Raw genomic sequence first — 18,546 nt, 5'->3', positions numbered from 1 at the left:
GGTACTGACAATATTAACAATAATGACACTGGTAGATATGAAAAGAATTTTAGGGTTACAAAACAGATATCTGATAGACCGAGTTGTGGGGAAAGGAAATTTAAGGAGACTGTATCAGCTAAGAATACTGGGAAATGAGGAAGATCTGGTTGGAGAGAAGGTTGTACGAGGGTAACGAGTGCGTACAGGGACAACAGGGACAATCGTAATACTTATTGTTCCTTTAGTAGATATGTCTCTGTCTTCTGAACCTAGAGTTGTTCTTCAGTTCTCTAATGTAATGCGGAAGATTATTCCAGATTGGAGTTCCTGCTACTGAGAAGGACTTCGAGAAAGTGCTTGGTTCAAATGTCTCTAAGCACTATGGGACTTAACATCTGAGGTCATCAGTCCCCTAGACTTGGAACTACTTAAACCTAACTAACCTAAGGACATCAGACACATCCATGCCTGAGGCAGGATTCGAACCTGTGACCGTAGCAGCCGCGTGGTTCCGGACTGAAGCGCCTAGAACCGCTCGGCCACTGTGGCCGGCGAAAGTGGTTGAAAGGTGGATTGTGACAGAAAGGACTTTGCTCTGATGGGAACGAGTGTTTTTGCCATGTTGTTCAGACAAGGGCATCAAGGTCGAGGAGAGGCATGAGGGATCGTGTTCGTTGATAAGGCAGTGGAGAAGACGGTATGGAAATCTCCGCGCTTCTGTGCACAGCCAGGATGAGTACATACGACGGTGAAATACGGGGTGAAGATTAATCAAATACTACAGACTGCAAGGACAGACTGCTGACAGGAAATGGAGGAAAAACGACCCTATGAACATGTGTCCGGAAATGCATCGTTGCCATTTTCTCTGACCACGTGCCGAGTGTTCCTTGTTTGACGCAGGCTGTGTGATTAACGTAGCGTACTGTAAGCACCAGAATGGCCCGGTATTCACATCGGGAACAAGCCGAGATGGTGTTAGTGTTCGGCCAAGCAGATGGAAACAGTCAAGACGCAGCACGGCTGTACCAAAACAAGTACCCTCACATACACAAATCAAAGCACATAACATTTCAAGCCCTATTTGGGCGTTTGTGAGGCCCTTTCGGACAGACAAGCGTGCAGGGAGGCGGCGGACCGAGTGTATACCAATTTGGACGACAATGTTGTACAGGATAATGAGACGAATCCTAGTACACGTTCCAGGCAAGTGACCCGCCAACATGGTGTAACACAAAGTAGGATTATGTGCATCCTACATGACAACCGCTAGTCTCCACCTGCAATCCCATGGAGGCCACTTTGAACATCTGTTATGACGTGGATGCGATGCAGCCCTGTACAGTGTTCCGGGACGAGTTTTTTGTCATTGCACGTACACTCTCCATTTCCGGTCACACGTTCGTAGGACCTTTCTTTCCTCCATTCCCTGTGAGGAATCCGTCCCTGCACTTTGTCGTTAATGTTCACCCTTTATGATCAAATAATCGAACATCACAGATATAGCAAACACAGGCATTTATAAGCAGTTCCAGGTGCCGTGAGCTTCCCTGAGAAAAGCCTTGCGGGAGATCATCGCTCTAATCAATACCTGCAAGTTAAGTGTTTGTACAAGTTTCTTTTTCAGGATATGGAGAAACACTGATGCCTTCATACACATTGCAGTTACTTGCTTAGTCCATTTTAGATTTTTATCTATTATTGCTCCTAGACTCTTTGCTGAAGGAGAGAAGATGATATTTGTCCCATTTAGGGTTAAAGATGGTAGGGAATCCCTGATATTTCAGCCTAATGAGCCGAGAACGACCAACCAGTGGCGCTTGGGTTTTGGATGGGTTGACCTTTAACCCTGTACCTCGCTGTAATTTTAACAGTGCACAAAGGTCGGTACTGATATTCAAGATAGCTGTCTTCAAGTTTATTCGTTTTGCACTTATATAAAACTGAAGGTCGTCAGTGTATACATCTACATCTACACTGTTACTCTGCAATTCACAATTAAGTGCCTGGCAGAGGGTTCATCGAACCATTTTCATACTGCTTCTCTACCATTCCACTCTGGAATGGTGCGTGGGAAAAAGGAACATCTAAATCTTTCTGTTCGAGCTCTGATTTCTCTTATTTTATTATGATGATCAATTCGCTCTACGTAGGTGGGTGTCAACAAAATATTTTCGCATTCGGAAGAGAAAGTTGGTGATTGAAATTTCGTAAATGGATCTCGCCGCAAAGAACACCGCCTTTGTTTCAGTGACTGCCACCCCAGCTCGAGTATCATAACAGTGACACTCTCACATCTGTTGTGCGATAACACGAAACGTGCTCCCTTCTTTGCGCTCTCTCGGAGTCCTTCGTCAATCCTACCTGTTAAGGATCCCACGCCGCGCAGGAATATTCTAGCAGAGGACGGACAAGTGTAATGTAGGCTATCTCTTTAGTGGGTTTGTCGCATCTTCTAAGTGTTCTGCCAACAAAGCGCAGTCTATGTTTCTCCTTCCCCACAATATTACGAGGGTTGGAACTCTAATAGTGGCAACTGTTTGTTTACAGCTCGTACAAAACAGATACGTGTTTCAAAGTTTTACTGGCCGTCAAAGTAGTCACCAGCATTGTGTATAGCTCGTTACCATCGATGTGGAAGTCGTATTGACAGTTCGAGCGATGCGGTCAATTTCCCGACGAGTTTGCAGGAGTTCTGAAGCGAATGCCGTGAAGTGTTTCCTTCAGTTTAGAAATCGAGTTGAACTCACGAAGGCTTAAGTGAGGGGAGTGGACTAGGTGCTGCTCATTTTTGGAACACAAGCTACGACCCGCTTAGAGACAGAAGTGATGACACTTTTTGCAGGACCTGACGATCATTTCGCAGGACAATGCTCCACCACGTACAGTGCAAGCTGTTACTGATTTGTTTGACTGATAGGGCTGCTAGGTGCTATACCAGATATCACTTTTGTTCTACTCGATGAATTACCGTCTATCACTACAAACTGTGACCTCTCTGAGAGGAAATCAAGAACCCAGTCGCCGGCGCTGTGGTCGAGCGGTTCCAGGCGCTTCAGTCCGGAACAGCGCGACTGCTACGGTCGCAGGTTCGAATCCTGCCTCGGGCATGGATGTGTGTGATGTCCTTAGGTTAGTTAGGTTTAAGTAGTTCTAAGTTCTAGTGGACTGATGACCTCAGATGTTAAGTCCCATAGTGCTCAGAGCCATTTGAACCATTTTTTGACGACAATGTTTCTTAATCTAAACTTACTATCAGATGCTGCACTCGAACTGATAACTGATCCGAAGATAGATTAATATTCAGCTAAGACTTATCACTTAATGCTACACATCTGCGATCTGGAGTATTAGAAGATTTCATCTACAATTTTTTTTAACTTCGTCAGGAAATAACTTACTTTCATTTGCTCTGCTACATATTCGTGGGCCCCCTTACACGTTAGAGCGCTGGCTTCTGATCGAAACCGTCCGACGAGTTAGCGACAAGAACTGGTGTGCCGGCCACCATGGATGTGGTTTTTCGGCTGTTTCCCTCATCCGACTGGGTTAACATAGGAATGGCACCCATGTCCCGATTTAGTTACACGATTCGAAAACATTTAGTAAACATTATCACACTTACACAATACTAGTCGCAGCGAGATGAAGTACACAGTTTCCGTACTGGAGGGGGGAGGGGGGGGGGTGGCCTCAGGAAAGACATCCGACCACCAACTGCCGCTAACAATGACGAAAAGATAGGCCGACCCATGGAGGCAAGAGATAAGGTGAGTAAGAAGAAGATTCGTTTGCTTTCTTACAAATGAGACCCTTTGTTTTACATTATTAAATTGGAATCCCATAGACAGAGTGATCTGTTCGAATCACGTGGACTAGTACAGAGAGGTTTATAAAAGCACGATAGATGTTTACAGTTTATTACATGTGAACCTTGAGTTTCTCCCGGGCATAAAATATTCAAACACCTTACTGCAGCATTCAGTAGGCGGGGCTACGCCAATCAACAAGTATAACAGACCGTATGTAGAAAGACAATACACACATCGTAAACAACTACCGGCAGCAAACAACCAAGAAGGACCAAAGTGAGAAGTTATCTATAGAGAATATTAAGTATCCATTGACCTCTGTACACCAACAAGCCAGTTTGCAGTGGCGTCAGACACACTCGGCATGTAATCTCATTGACTGCAGTGGATCTCCAGTGATAATTCCCAATGACCAGAGAAGACGTCCTGGACAGCAGTGAGACAACAGGCTGTCTTTCGCTCACCATACGGCCCGACAACCAAGAGTGATGGTATGGGGTGCCATTTCTTAGCAAGACGCTTTCGGGTGTTAACCGTAGCACCCTTGCAGAACAGCGGTACGTCGACAATATTCTACGCCCCGTTTCGTTGCCCTTCATGGCAAGCCATCCTCGACTTACATTTCAGCAAGATACTGCCCGCCCACACACGGCGAGAGGTTCTACTGCTTGTCTTCGTGCTCACCAGACTCTACCTAGGACAGTAAGGTCACCGGATCTCTCCCCAGTCGAGAGCGTTTAGAGCATTATGGGCAGGGCCTTCCAACCATTTCGGAATTTTGCCATCAGTCTCGCCATTGGACAGAATTTGGCACGATATCCGTCAGGAGAACATCCACAGCACTGTCAATCAACACCATGCCAAATAACTGCTTGCATAAAGGCCACAGGTGAAGCCACGAGTTACTGACTTGCTAATTTAGTGAAACTGATTCTCTTGAATAAATCATGCAATTTTTCTGAAATTGGAATCATTTATTTGTCTAACATGTACTTCACATCTACCAGTTTCCATCGCGTGCGGATAATTCCCTCGTGGTATCGTGGTATGTCTTTTTTTCCTTTTTTTCTGTTTTATTGTTTTTATTTGTTTCAGAGTGTACTTTGCTAGAGGCATTCGAAAGTTTGTGAAAAGACCAGTGCACTTGTAAGACGTTCGTTAACGTTGTCACGGAGATTTTCACAAAAGTACGTGAGAAATGTTGTAAAGATGACAAGAAAGGCTGCCGAAATCGGCTTTTGCGGCGTAAAAGCCGGTAAGTAGGGCTCTTATGTTAGGCTCTGACGTTACATGCTGCAAGAAAATAGTCGTCTGCTACCTAGGCAAAATATGTTTTCTCTTGTCCCAACCTTATACGACATAGTTATAGGGTCAGAAACAGTTTTTGCAAATGGAACTGTATGCCGGCCTCTAGCATGTCAAAAGGCTTTTAGAAAAACGACTTCCAATGTGTGTAAATATTCTTGTTTAAGTGAAGAGCTTTTCTGGAAACGTGAGAACAGTCGAAAAGCTCGATACAGGGCGGACGGAGCCCGTCATGAGAGCGCCCACCTGTCGACGTTTACACCTCGACAGCCGATTCCGAGTAATCTTGTGAAAAGTTTCAACACCAACATTAACGTGGGTCATGTCACTGTCTTAGTTCCAGTTTGAAGCCATCAAAAAGTATATCGTTGCATTTAAAAAAAACCGTATTTACATCCATCTGCTGAGAACTTTGTTTCAATAAATTAATCATTTACAATATAAAAGGGATTTCACATCCTACGCCACTCACGCTGTATATAAGCGGATCACGAAAACCAACAAAATGTTTGAGGTTGTTCAGGGATATTGTCTGAATATTTTGATATACGACACTTCGATCTCCCTTGGCTCGTTACAGAGGAATACTGAAACAGAATTATTCTTGAATTTGAAATCAATTCGACTATTTTTCGACCGTGACTGTCTCAAGAAATATGAAAAGGTTGTTTTAAATTACGGCTACCAGTCACAAACTTAGTTAACTATTGTATTATTTATTTACTTTTCTACATTTTTCTGGGGAATACCTCATCTTCAGGATAAATGGCATTACAAAAACAATTTCACGATAAGATTATATTGATGTTACACAGTCTTTTCATAAATGCTGTGGAAGAAAAGGAAACTTAGTAAGAGGCGATGTCACTTTGGAAGCTGGACTGATGTTTGCATGAAAATGTTTTGTAACGGTCGCTCACTTTGTTCTTCTGGCGTGGCAGTCTCGTTGTGATGAGCTGAGGTGTTTCCAGAAATGGAAAAACCTCAGCTCATCACAACGAGGTATTCTTGGGACGCAGTGCAGACCACCTGTTCCGGCTTTGGCGTATTGTTCCATTGTTGCATTTGGTTTATTGGACGTCAGGTAGCCTCGGCAAGATTATCATTAGTTATTCGCTAGACTGCCACAAGTCTGAGTGTGAAGTGAATGCAACTCTTGGCTGCCTGTCTCATCGCTCGCGAAAGTGTTTGTTGCCGGACATTCTCAGAGGTCGATTCCTGGAGTACCGTCTGTGGCCCCTTGGTTCTTGTAAGACATGAGTGTTTTAAAAGAAGATCTGATGGCCAGTAGTTCAGTGTAAAGCTCCTTCAGTCAAATCCTTCTGCGGGTATAATCTGCCTCAGTACCCTTTAAGGAACTTGTGTACTAGTCCTTGTGTTTTCTTATTGTATTATTTATTTCAATACCTTGTAATACCTACATTAAAGGTTATATATGTCTAGTTAATAGTTCTGGTCGCCTTCGGGAATAAATCTAGCAGTGTATCGTTCAGTGAATGTTAAAGATTGTGTTACAAAGTTTACCATCATCATATTTCTAATCGAGCTGCGGGCCTATGGGGTATCGTCTCAGTTGTGCGGCTGGATTCGTGATTTCCTGTCAGGAAGGTCGCAGTTCGTAGTAATAGACGGCAAATCATCGAGTAAAACTGAAGTGGTATCAGGTGTTCCCCAGGGAAGCGTCCTGGGACCTCTGCTGTTCCTGATCTATATAAATGACCTGGGTGACAATCTGAGCAGTTCTCTTAGGTTGTTCACAGATGATGCTGTTATTTATCGTCTAGTAAGGTCATCCGAAGACCAGTATCAGTTCCAAAGCGATTTAGAAAAGATTGCTCTATGGTGTGGCAGATGGCAGTTGACGCTAAATAACGAAAAGTGTGAGGTGATCCTCATGAGTTCCAAAAGAAATCCGTTGAAATTCGATTACTCGATAAATAGTACAATTCTCAAGGCTGTCAATTCAACTAAGTACCTGGGTGTTAAAATTACGAACAACTTCAGTTGGAAAGACCACATAGATAATACTGTGGGGAAGGCGAGCCAACGGTTGCGTTTCATTGGCAGGACACTTAGAAGATGCAACAAGTCCACTAAAGGAATACTGCTGCGCGGTGTGGGATCCTTACCAGGTGGGATTGACGGAGGACATCGAAAGGGTGCAAAAAAGGGCAGCTCGTTTTGTATTATCACGTAATAGGGGAGAGAGTGTGGCAGATATGATACGCTAGTTGGGATGGAAGTCATTAAAGCAAAGACGTTTTTCGTCGCGGCGAGATCTATTTACGAAATTTCAGTCACCAACTTTCTCTTCCGAATGCTAAAATATTTTGTTGAGCCCAACCTACATAGGTAGGAATGATCATCAAAATAAAATAAGAGAAATCAGAGCTCGAGCAGAAAGGTTTAGGTGTTCGTTTTTCCCGCGCGCTGTTCGGGAGTGGAATGGTAGAGAGATAGTATGATTGTGGTTCGATGAACCCTCTGCCAAGCAGTTAAATGTGAATTGCAGAGTAATCATGTAGATGTAGATGTAGATTTCACCTGTTTGGTGATCATTTGCTTGTTTTTCTTAATTAACCTTTGCTATTGTATTTGTTGTTTTACAGCAGGTTTCTAAATGTTTAATATTATTGCCGTTCTTGGCGTGTAAGGCCTTCAGCCGTGAGTGTGGTCATTTGCCTTAAAATTCTAATTTGGAATTTGTATTTTAGCATTAAGCCTTAAAACCTTATTTACTGCCATTCGTGGCGACTAATGCTTTCTGCTGTGTTTGTGGCGACTTACCTTTAATATTTCAATAAATGTAAGTTTTAAATTGCAGCGAGTTCTTAAACAATTCTTAATTTATTGCCATTCTTGGCGTGTAAGGCCTTCTGCCCAGATCACAGTGGCTTGCTTTTAAAACATTATCTCCTGTATCTGTATTTAATGGTGATTTGCTACATTGTAACTCACTGAAAACATTATTATTTACACAGTTGTTTACTTCTTCATTAATAACGTGTGGTATTTTTTATTTATTGTTGAGTCTTGAATTGCTGGTTTAAAATATATTGTGAGTAAGTGTAAAAGGCAACCAATAGTAACTGATTTCGGCCCCGTCCACAATCGTAACCGAATCCTGCCTTCCCTTGACTACCCGGTTTCACTAATGATTTGGCCGGCCGCGGTGCCCGAGCGATTCTTAGCGCTTCAGTCCGGAACCACGCTGCTGCTACGGTCGCAGGTTCGAATCCTGCCTCGGGCATGGATGTGTGTAATGTCCTTAGGTTAGTTAAACTTAAGTAGTTCTAAGTCTAGGGTACTGATGACCTCAAATGTTAAGTCCCATAGTGCTCAGAGTCATTTGAAGCAACTAACGGTTTGAGTGCCTTGCTATCGTAGATAAAACTGACTGAGAGAAAGAAAACGAAAATGCGCATTTTCACAGCAAGAGTAACATTTTCCTTCTCGCAGTGAGGTTTAACAGAATACCTGTACATTGTTGTTTAAACAATATATTGTCTATTTCTGTCAGAATGGTTAGTAGAGCATTGAGGAAAAATTTGAAAAAAACAGTCAAAAAATTTTCGAGATTTTGCTAACAACATTTGCCATTATATATTATGTTATATTACATTTACTTTAAAAATTTAGCCTACGTCAGTCTGAGTGTTTATTGGAGTATTCTGTAAAAAATTGAAGTAAATCGATTATGAACTTTTCGAGGTTCCTGCGAACAACTTTACCCCTATATGTATATATGAGGGACAACAACGCTTTTTCTGAAAAACAAGTTGGATTTATTTAGGATATCAATATATCATATAGTTGCCGCCATTTTGCCTGCAAAACCCTATTACGCCAAAGTTATTGGAAGCGTCTGTATGGTTGCATGGTACCACACTACTGGTCGATGTCGGAGCACACGCCTTGCTGCATCAATAACCTCCCTATCATCCACTTACTGATTCCTGCAGAGTGCATCCTTCATTGGGTCAAGCAGATGAAAGTCTGAAGTTTCGAGATCAGGGCTGTAGGATGAATGAGGAAGAACAGTCCAATGAAGTTTCGTGGCGATGTTCGACAGAAAGTTCGTAGCGCGTAAGCTGTTCCGCACAGATGGACCTTCGTTTCTCTTTATGGTCTTCTATTACGCGATTAGGAAACCAACGGTCACATGCCATTGAATACCCCAACTGGTGGACGAGGGTGTCAGCAATATCGACGGAGACGTCCAATTGTGCAGCGGGGTGATTGACTTTGATCTATCGATCACCTTGAATGAGAGCGTCGGCACGTTCCAACATTGCAGCAGTCACAGCTGTGTACAGCAGGCCGACAAGCGGAAGATTGGGCAGGTTTACGCGACCTTGCTGCGATTATAACAGACGCCACGGCCAGCGACTCGCTGTGCTTTCGTTCACTGCCAGGTCTCTGTAGACATTTGCGGGTACCTATGAATATCTGCGACGCCCTGGTTTTCAAACAAAAAAAAAAAGCTACATATAGTGCCGTAGGTTTACGCGACCTTGCTGCGATTATAACAGACGCCACGGCCAGCGACTCGCCGTGCTTTCGTTCACTGCCAGGTCTCTGTAGACATTTGCGGGTACCTATGAATATCTGCGACGCCCTGGTTTTCAAACAAAAAAAAAAAGCTACATATAGTGCCGTAGGTTTACGCGACCTTGCTGCGATTATAACAGACGCCACGGCCAGCGACTCGCCGTGCTTTCGTTCACTGCCAGGTCTCTGTAGACATTTGCGGGTACCTATGAATATCTGCGACGCCCTGGTTTTCAAACAAAAAAAAAAAAGCTACATATAGTGCCGTAGGTTTACACGACCTTGCTGCGATTATAACAGACGCCACGGCCAGCGCCTCGCCGTGCTTTCGTACACTGCCAGGTCTCTGTAGACATTTGCGGGTACTTATGAATATCTGCGACGCCCTGGTTTTCAAACAAAAAAAAAAGCTACATATAGTGCCATAGGTTTACGCGACCTTGCTGCGATTATAACAGACACCACGGCCAGCGACTCGCCGTGCTTTCGATCACTGCCAGGTCTCTGTAGACATTTGTGGGTACCTATGAATATCTGCGACGCCCTGGTTTCCAAACAAAAAAAAAAGCTACATATAGTGCCGTAAGTCTACGCGACCTTGCTGCGATTATAACAGACGCCATGGCCAGCGACTCGCCGTGCTTTCGTTCACTGCCAGGTCTCTGTAGACATTTGCGGGTACCTATGAATATCTGCGACGCCCTGGTTTCCAAACAAAAAAAAAAAAGCTACATATAGTGCCATAGGTTTACGCGACCTTGCTGCGATTATAACAGACGCCACGGCCAGCGACTCGCCGTGCTTTCGTTCACTGCCAGGTCTCTGTAGACATTTGCGGGTACCTATGAATATCTGCGACGCCCTGGTTTTCAAAGAAAAAAAAAAAGCTACATATAGTGCCGTAGGTTTACGCGACCTTGCTGCGATTATAACAGATGCCACGGCCAGCGACTCGCCATGCTTCCGTTCACTGCCAGGTCTCTGTAGACATTTGCGGGTACCTATGAATATCTGCGACACCCTGGTTTTCAAACAAAAAAAAAAAGCTACATATACTGCCGTAGGTTTACACGACCTTGCTGCGATTATAACAGACGCCACGGCCAGCGACTCGCCGTGCTTTCGTTCACTGCCAGGTCTCTGCAGACATTTGCGGGTACCTATGAATATCTGCAACGCCCTGGTTTCCAAACAAAAAAAAAAGCTACATATAGTGCCGTAGGTTTACGCGACCTTGCTGCGATTATTACAGACGCCACGGCCAGCGACTCACTGTGCTTTCGTTCACTGCCAGGTCTCTGTAGACATTTGCGGGTACCTATGAATATCTGCGACGCCCTGGTTTTCAAACAAAAAAAAAAAAGCTACATATAGTGCCGTAGGTTTACGCGACCTTGCTGCGATTATAACAGACGCCACGGCCAGCGACTCGCCGTGCTTTCGTTCACTGCCAGGTCTCTGTAGACATTTGCGGGTACCTATGAATATCTGCGACACCCTGGTTTTCAAACAAAAAAAAAAGTAGGTTTACGCGACCTTGCTGCGATTATAACAGACGCCACGGCCAGCGACTCGCCGTGCTTTCGTTCACTGCCAGGTCTCTGTAGACATTTGCGGGTACCTATGAATATCTGCGACGCCCTGGTTTTCAAACAAAAAAAAAAAGCTACATATAGTGCCGTAGGTTTACGCGACCTTGCTGCGATTATAACAGATGCCACGGCCAGCGACTCGCCGTGCTTTCGTTCACTGCCAGGTCTCTGTAGACATTTGCGGGTACTTATGAATATCTGCGACACCCTGGTTTTCAAACAAAAAAAAAAGCTACATATACTGCCGTAGGTTTACACGACCTTGCTGCGATTATAACAGACGCCTCGGCCAGCGACTCGCCGTGCTTTCGTTCACTGCCAGGTCTCTGCAGACATTTGCGGGTACCTATGAATATCTGCGACGCCCTGGTTTTCAAACAAAAAAAAAAGCTACATATAGTGCCGTAGGTTTACGCGACCTTGCTGAGATTATAACAGACGCCACGGCCAGTGACTCGCCGTGCTTTCGTTCACTGCCAGGTCTCTGTAGACATTTGCGGGTACCTATGAATATCTGCGACGCCCTGGTTTTCAAACAAAAAAAGAAAGCTACATATAGTGCCGTAGGTTTACGCGACCTTGCTGCGATTATAACAGACGCCACGGCCAGCGACTCGCTGTGCTTTCGTTCACTGCCAGGTCTCTGTAGGCATTTGCGTGTACCTATGAATATCTGCGACGCCCTGGTTTTCAAACAAAAAAAAAAGCTACATATAGTGCCGTAGGTTTACGCGACCTTGCTGCGATTATAACAGACGCCACGGCCAGCGACTCGCCGTGCTTTCGTTCACTGCCAGGTCTCTGTAGACATTTGCGGGTACCTATGAATATCTGCGACGCCCTGGTTTTCAAAGAAAAAAAAAAGCTACATATAGTGCCGTAGGTTTACGCGACCTTGCTGCGATTATAACAGACGCCACGGCCAGCGACTCGCCGTGCTTTCGTTCACTGCCAGGTCTCTGTAGACATTTGCGGGTACCTATGAATATCTGCGACGCCCTGGTTTTCAAACAAACAAAAAAAGCTACATATAGTGCCGTAGGTTTACACGACCTTGCTGCGATTATAACAGACGCCACGGCCAGCGACTCGCCGTGCTTTCGTTCACTGCCAGGTCTCTGTAGACATTTGCGGGTACTTATGAATATCTGCGACGCCCTGGTTTTCAAACAAAAAAAAAAAAACTACATATAGTGCCGTAGGTTTACGCGACCTTGCTGCGATTATAACAGACGCCACGGCCAGCGACTCGCCGTGCTTTCGTTCACTGCCAGGTCTCTGTAGACATTTGCGGGTACCTATGAATATCTGCGACGCCCTGGTTTTCAAACAAAAGAAAAAGCTACATATAGTGCCGTAGGTTTACGCGACCTTGCTGCGATTATAACAGACGCCACGGCCAGCGACTCGCCGTGCTTTCGTTCACTGCCAGGTCTCTGTAGACATTTGCGGGTACCTATGAATATCTGCGACGCCCTGGTTTTCAAACAAAAAAAAAAAAGCTACATATACTGCCGTAGGTTTACGCGACCTTGCTGCGATTATAACAGACGCCACGGCCAGCGACTCGCCATGCTTTCGTTCACTGCCAGGTCTCTGTAGACATTTGCGGGTACCTATGAATATCTGCGACGCCCTGGTTTTCAAACAAAAAAAAAAAGCTACATATAGTGCCGTAGGTTTACGCGACCTTGCTGCGATTATAACAGACGCCACGGCCAGCGACTCGCCGTGCTTTCGTTCACTGCCAGGTCTCTGTAGACATTTGCGGGTACCTATGAATATCTGCGACGCCCTGGTTTTCAAACAAAAAAAAAAGCTACATATAGTGCCGTAAACCTATTGCGGCCTATTGCAACTTCATCAAACTACAGGGGCTAAAGCGTGAATATTCCACGATATCCTAAAACAAATTTCGCATTTTTTCAACCGAAACTGCCCGAGAAAGAAATACGTTGTGATATTTATTGCACTCCCCTCGCTTTTACATAGTACATAATATTTCAAAATACGTTACCTTTGTCCATCCGAATATTTGACAGAGAATCACGTAAAAATTTCAAGTAAATAGGGCAAGAACTTTTCGAAATTTTTGGAATAACGTTTTATCCGTGTGTTTATTACAGAATCGTCTAAAATATGAACTTTGAGATTTTTGGTAACAACGTCTTGGCTCTATATGGCAGTACAAATAAGCTCAGTTAAGTTACATCGGATTTACTTCAAGTCAGATTAGAGTCTAACTTTGAGTCATTCATTTAAATTCAGAAGTTCGTTCATAAAATACTCACTTTCTATGGAAGCAGGAACGTTTTCTCCAACTCACCATAGTACACTGACCATGTGAAACAAATAAGGACAGAACATACCGGCACACCACATCGAATTCTTTCTTCTGAAATTTTCCAGATGCCGTTTCCGGGTCAAGTGGCACTTATTAGGTTCACCAGATTATGTGACTGGCGGACAGCAAGAGGTGGGCCAGTCCCTGACCTCCACGTTCTCCCATCCAAAAGCGAGTGGACATTTATTTGTCCGGGCATTCGGAAGTTATTGTGAATCGAACCGCACCATACGATGCAGAGTATTTTCTTGGCTGTGTTGAGGAGCCTGCAAAACCAAACGTAATAATGCCCAAAGACATCAGCGCATGTGCTATACAGTACAACGGCTGATGGATGCGTGATCAGATGGCTGCGACCGTAGGGGTTGTATGGGAATGTGCATGAGGTGTGGATGACGAAATAAAATACAATCCTTCTCATTAACTCGCCGAAAATCAAAGTTATAACTGTTTACAAGTTCTACGGCAGCTCGGAGCCCCCATGTGTTACTGCAGGAAAAGATTTACCACACGTTACCCAGCACAAACACTTCAATGGGCCCCTGTAGACGCGGCTGCACTTACAAGTTTGGCTACGTTTCGTCTATGGGGTGCCAACTCACATTCGTCGCAATGTACCCAATGTTCCACAAAAGTAATTGACATAAATGCAAGCAGGATTTGCTATGCAGAAATTACACTGCAACTGTACTCGGGCTCGTTCACTACCTATTTTTCACGTAGCTCACCTGCAAAGGGGGTTGGTAGTAAACGGTTGCATTTGCCCCCTATTATTGAGGCATATATTGGCTAGCTTTTGAACAGCAGTGAATTGAACTATACACTTTCAGATTGAAAATTATTTATTCAAAAGAAACACTTTAACTTTGTGGCCATGCATTTTTAAGTTCACAAATAAATCCGATCTGTACAAATAATAATCGGTGCAATTCGTACACTATTTGTCTCAAACCCACACACTTTCACGTTTTTCCTTCGCATACACTGGCGTCCATGCTTGCACTCGCGGCACTTTACCGCTCCCAACTTGCCACCACAACGGACCACGTCCAAAGACGCGATTTTCCCGCTCATATCCACAGTCCTGAGTCGGGTCACGTGACACTACATTAGTCAAAATAATCCCTAAACATGGCCATAATTAATTTACAATTTTTTATAAGATTTAAATATTTAAATCTAAATACATTATATAATTTTACATATTTATCACAACACTTTAATAATTCGTTGCAATTAAAAGAAAACCAAAACACTATGCAACGGAACTACAACGCCCATCAGAACACAAAAGCCGGCCGAAGTGGCCGTGCGGTTAAAGGCGCTGCAGTCTGGAACCGCAAGACCGCTACGGTCGCAGGTTCGAATCCTGCCTCGGGCATGGATGTTTTTGATGTCCTTAGGTTAGTTAGGTTTAACTAGTTCTAAGTTCTAGGAGACTAATGACCTCAGCAGTTGAGTCCCATAGTGCTCAGAGCCATTTGAACCAGAACACAAAACAAGTATTTTCCGGTCTATTTTGCCCAGCATATTATCTCTGCTGCTGCGCTTTAAATTTAAATTATGAACTACTTGAAAGAGCTCCATATTATCCCCTGTTACCTTACAACATACACACTCACATAATTATATTTTAAACTTTCACGTATTCTATTTATTTCCAATAAGAACATAGAAAAACCGAAAGTCACAGTTCACAATAAATTTGTTTCAGAACCTGAGCGAGTTCCTTAAGATCTTGGAGGCGGCTGAATAAACCGATTAATTGCGCAAGTTATCTTTAGAAAACCGTTAAAGTCGCACAGTGTCTCAAACTATAAACACCACAGTGGCTACGCACTGAAACTTTCTAAGAGTGCCTTGTATCACACGCGACCTGAAAAATAACAAGTCCATCAGATGCCGAAAAAATTCCATGTCCAAAAGTAGGAACTCTGAATAATTCACACACGCGAGCATGTGGCTATTTCACCACCCATCGGATGAAACTTTACCGAAACACAAACTAACATAGCGTGTAGCGTGAACGCCTCCAACGGTATCCGAATATAGACTCCTCTCTAAAATGTCGCTGTTCACCCAGGAAACCTCGGTCAAGCAGCACTGAAGTCAGATAACTAAAACTGAAAAAATGTTCAAATGTGTGTGAAATCTTATGGGACTTAACTGCTAAGGTCATCAGTCCCTAAGCTTATAGACTACTTAACCTAAATTATACTAAGGGCAAACACACACACACACACCCATGCCCGAGGGAGGACTCGAACCTCCGCCGGGACCAGCCGCACAGTCCATGACTGCAGCGCCTGAGACCGCTCAGCTAATCCCGCGCGGCAACTTAAACTAAAAACTGAACTCCTCCCGCACAGGCCATGAAGACCGAAAGGTACCGACTGATCGCCGTGTCATCCTCACCCCACAGGCGTCGCTGGATGCGGATATGGAGAGGCATGTGGTCAGCATACCGCTCTCCCGGCCGTATGTCAGTTTCCGACACCAGAGCCGCTACTTCTCAATCAAGTAGCCCCTCAGTTTTCCTCACAAGGGCTGAGTGCGCCCCGCTTGCCAACAGCACTCGGCACTTGGATGGTCACCCATCCAAGTGCTAGCCCAGCCCGACAGCGCTTAACTTCGATGATCTGATGGGAACCGGTGTCACCACTGCGGCAAGGCCGTTGGCAGTCAGATAACTACTGAATTTGCAAATCGCTGAAATTCTTAATTTTAATCTTTTATACACATATGATACATCAAATTAATGGTAATTTTCCGTGAAATATTATGCTGTTATCTGTTTTCTTTTATCTGCTATTGTTTATTTATAAACAATAATGTCTATGGTTTTTCTCTGTTTACGCGTTTGTAAGTGTAAATATTAACAAACATATTATGCATTATGAAATTTCCTATGTGTCTGAAGTTCACAATCCTGCCGCTACTTCTAATGTTTCTTTATTTATTTGGTAAGAAAAGCAATTTTTAACTGTGCGAAATCCTCTTTTCGGCCTGTCGTTTAAATTTGTGAATAATTTCTGTAAACGTGTTATCACAGTCAGACAGAGTTTTACGGTATCTGTAGACACTTCGTTTGTTGCAATTGCCAAATTCATTGGCGAGATATTCACTTTCGCGTCTTCACGTGCGTTATCATCCACCATTCCCATTTCAAATGATCCTACTGCCCTTTTAGTGACACATACGTATCAATACTTACTAGTTTTGGGGCAGGGCAAGACGAAACGCGAAGAGCAGCTATGAGAAACGAGCAGCCGTTGTGCTACCCAATGGACGGGTTTTCCCAGTCACGCGGTTGCCTTAGCGGTTGGTGGAAGGCCAGAGACAGTACCATTTTGTGGGGCACAATGTGAGGCTGGTTCTCCGCGTCCTTCAGCCAAATTGATTTCAATTGTCAACACTAACACGATCCGACCTTAGCCGCCGCCTTTGCGTCCGCCGTCACGTGTTTGTGACTGAATAAAGCGTCCCTTTTGTTTAACAATAGGCTGCCGCATCATATGGCGACGGTACGGCTCAAATGGCTCTGAGCACTATGCGACTTAACATCTGAGGTCATCAGTCCCCTAGAACTTAGAACTACTTAAACCTAACTAACCTAAGGACATCACACACACCCATGCCCGAGGCAGGATTCAAACCTGCGACTGTAGCAGTCGCGCGGTTCCGGACTGAAGCGCATAGAACCGCTCGGCCACCGTGGACGGCAGACGGTACGGAAAGCATAAGAAAGCGACTCCTGTGGTCGGTAGGTCCTAACCTTGTCTCTCTTTTTTGCCTTCTAAACTCGTTTCTGTCGTAGTTGGTGTACATTGCTCGTTATATGACTGTTTGACGGAACTTAATTTTAATGCATTACTGCAAACGTGAATGGCGCAAAAATATTTGAGTAATAGGACCCAGTACGTCATAATGCACGACGAATTTTCCACAGAAACGAAAATAACATCGACTGTGTCGCAAGGAGGCGTAATATACCTCTAACGTTTTCAATATACATAAAAAATTAATCAGAAAGGATCAGTACCACTATACAATTCTTCGCTTATCATACTGTTGTGAACAGTAGAGTATCGTACCTTGACGGTCGTAAGGTATTGTAGAAAGATTTGGACAAAATTTCCAACTGGCGTAATGAATATCAGCTTTCTTTGAATGTGGAGAAATGTGAGATAGTGCCTATTACAAAACGACAGAACACGACATTATTCTTATTACCAGATTAGTTGTGAACACCGTACAGATATACACAAAGAAGCGATATGAAGTGGAACGATCACGTAAAATCAGTGTTACGTAGCGCGAGATTTAGGTTTACTTTAAAGGTTCTTGGCAAGGCCAATGTATCTGTAAACGAAATCCCATACCACACCTCAGTGTGACCAACTGAAGAGTTTTGTTCCGGTGTTATTATTCCTTGTCGAGTAGGCATGACAACAGACATAGAACAAGGCATTACAGCCCATACGAAACTGTGACAGAAATGCGGGAGCAGCTTAAATAGTAATCTTTAGAAGAAATACGACGCAGTTTTCGCGAAATCCTGTTGGTAAATTTAGAGATCCTGTACTCAAAGTAGAATATAGGAACAATATGCTACCACTATCTTATGTCTTGCGTAAGCATCGCTAGAATGAGGTAAGAGAGGTTAGGGCGCTTACAGCGTCATACAGACAGTCATTATTCCGTTATTCAATAAGCGCATCAAATACGAAAGAAATCGATAATACTGGTACGACATAGCCTCTGCCACGAGTATCATAACAACATGCGGAGCATATACACTCCAAGAAAAAAAAAAGAAGAAAAAAGCATCACGAAGGAATTACCGAATGATACGCCAATCGTGGTAGATGTGATGTACACGTACAGACAAACAACTGATTAACACTTCATCTACATCTATATGTCTACATCTACATGGATACTCTGCAAATCACATTCA

At 44.0% G+C, this 18,546-nt stretch overlaps 1 pseudogene; it reads right to left on the bottom strand.

Moving 5' to 3' along the window:
• Window positions 1–16,149: 16,149 nt before the first annotated feature.
• LOC126475851 (5S ribosomal RNA) lies at window positions 16,150–16,266 on the bottom strand (annotated as a pseudogene).
• Between the last annotated feature and the right edge of the window lie 2,280 nt (window positions 16,267–18,546).

The sequence above is a fragment of the Schistocerca serialis genome, chromosome 4 (assembly GCF_023864345.2).
Source record: "Schistocerca serialis cubense isolate TAMUIC-IGC-003099 chromosome 4, iqSchSeri2.2, whole genome shotgun sequence".
Lineage (NCBI taxonomy): Eukaryota > Metazoa > Arthropoda > Insecta > Orthoptera > Acrididae > Schistocerca > Schistocerca serialis.
Note: the sequence above shows the minus strand (reverse complement) of the source record. Positions and strands in the feature narration are given on the sequence as shown.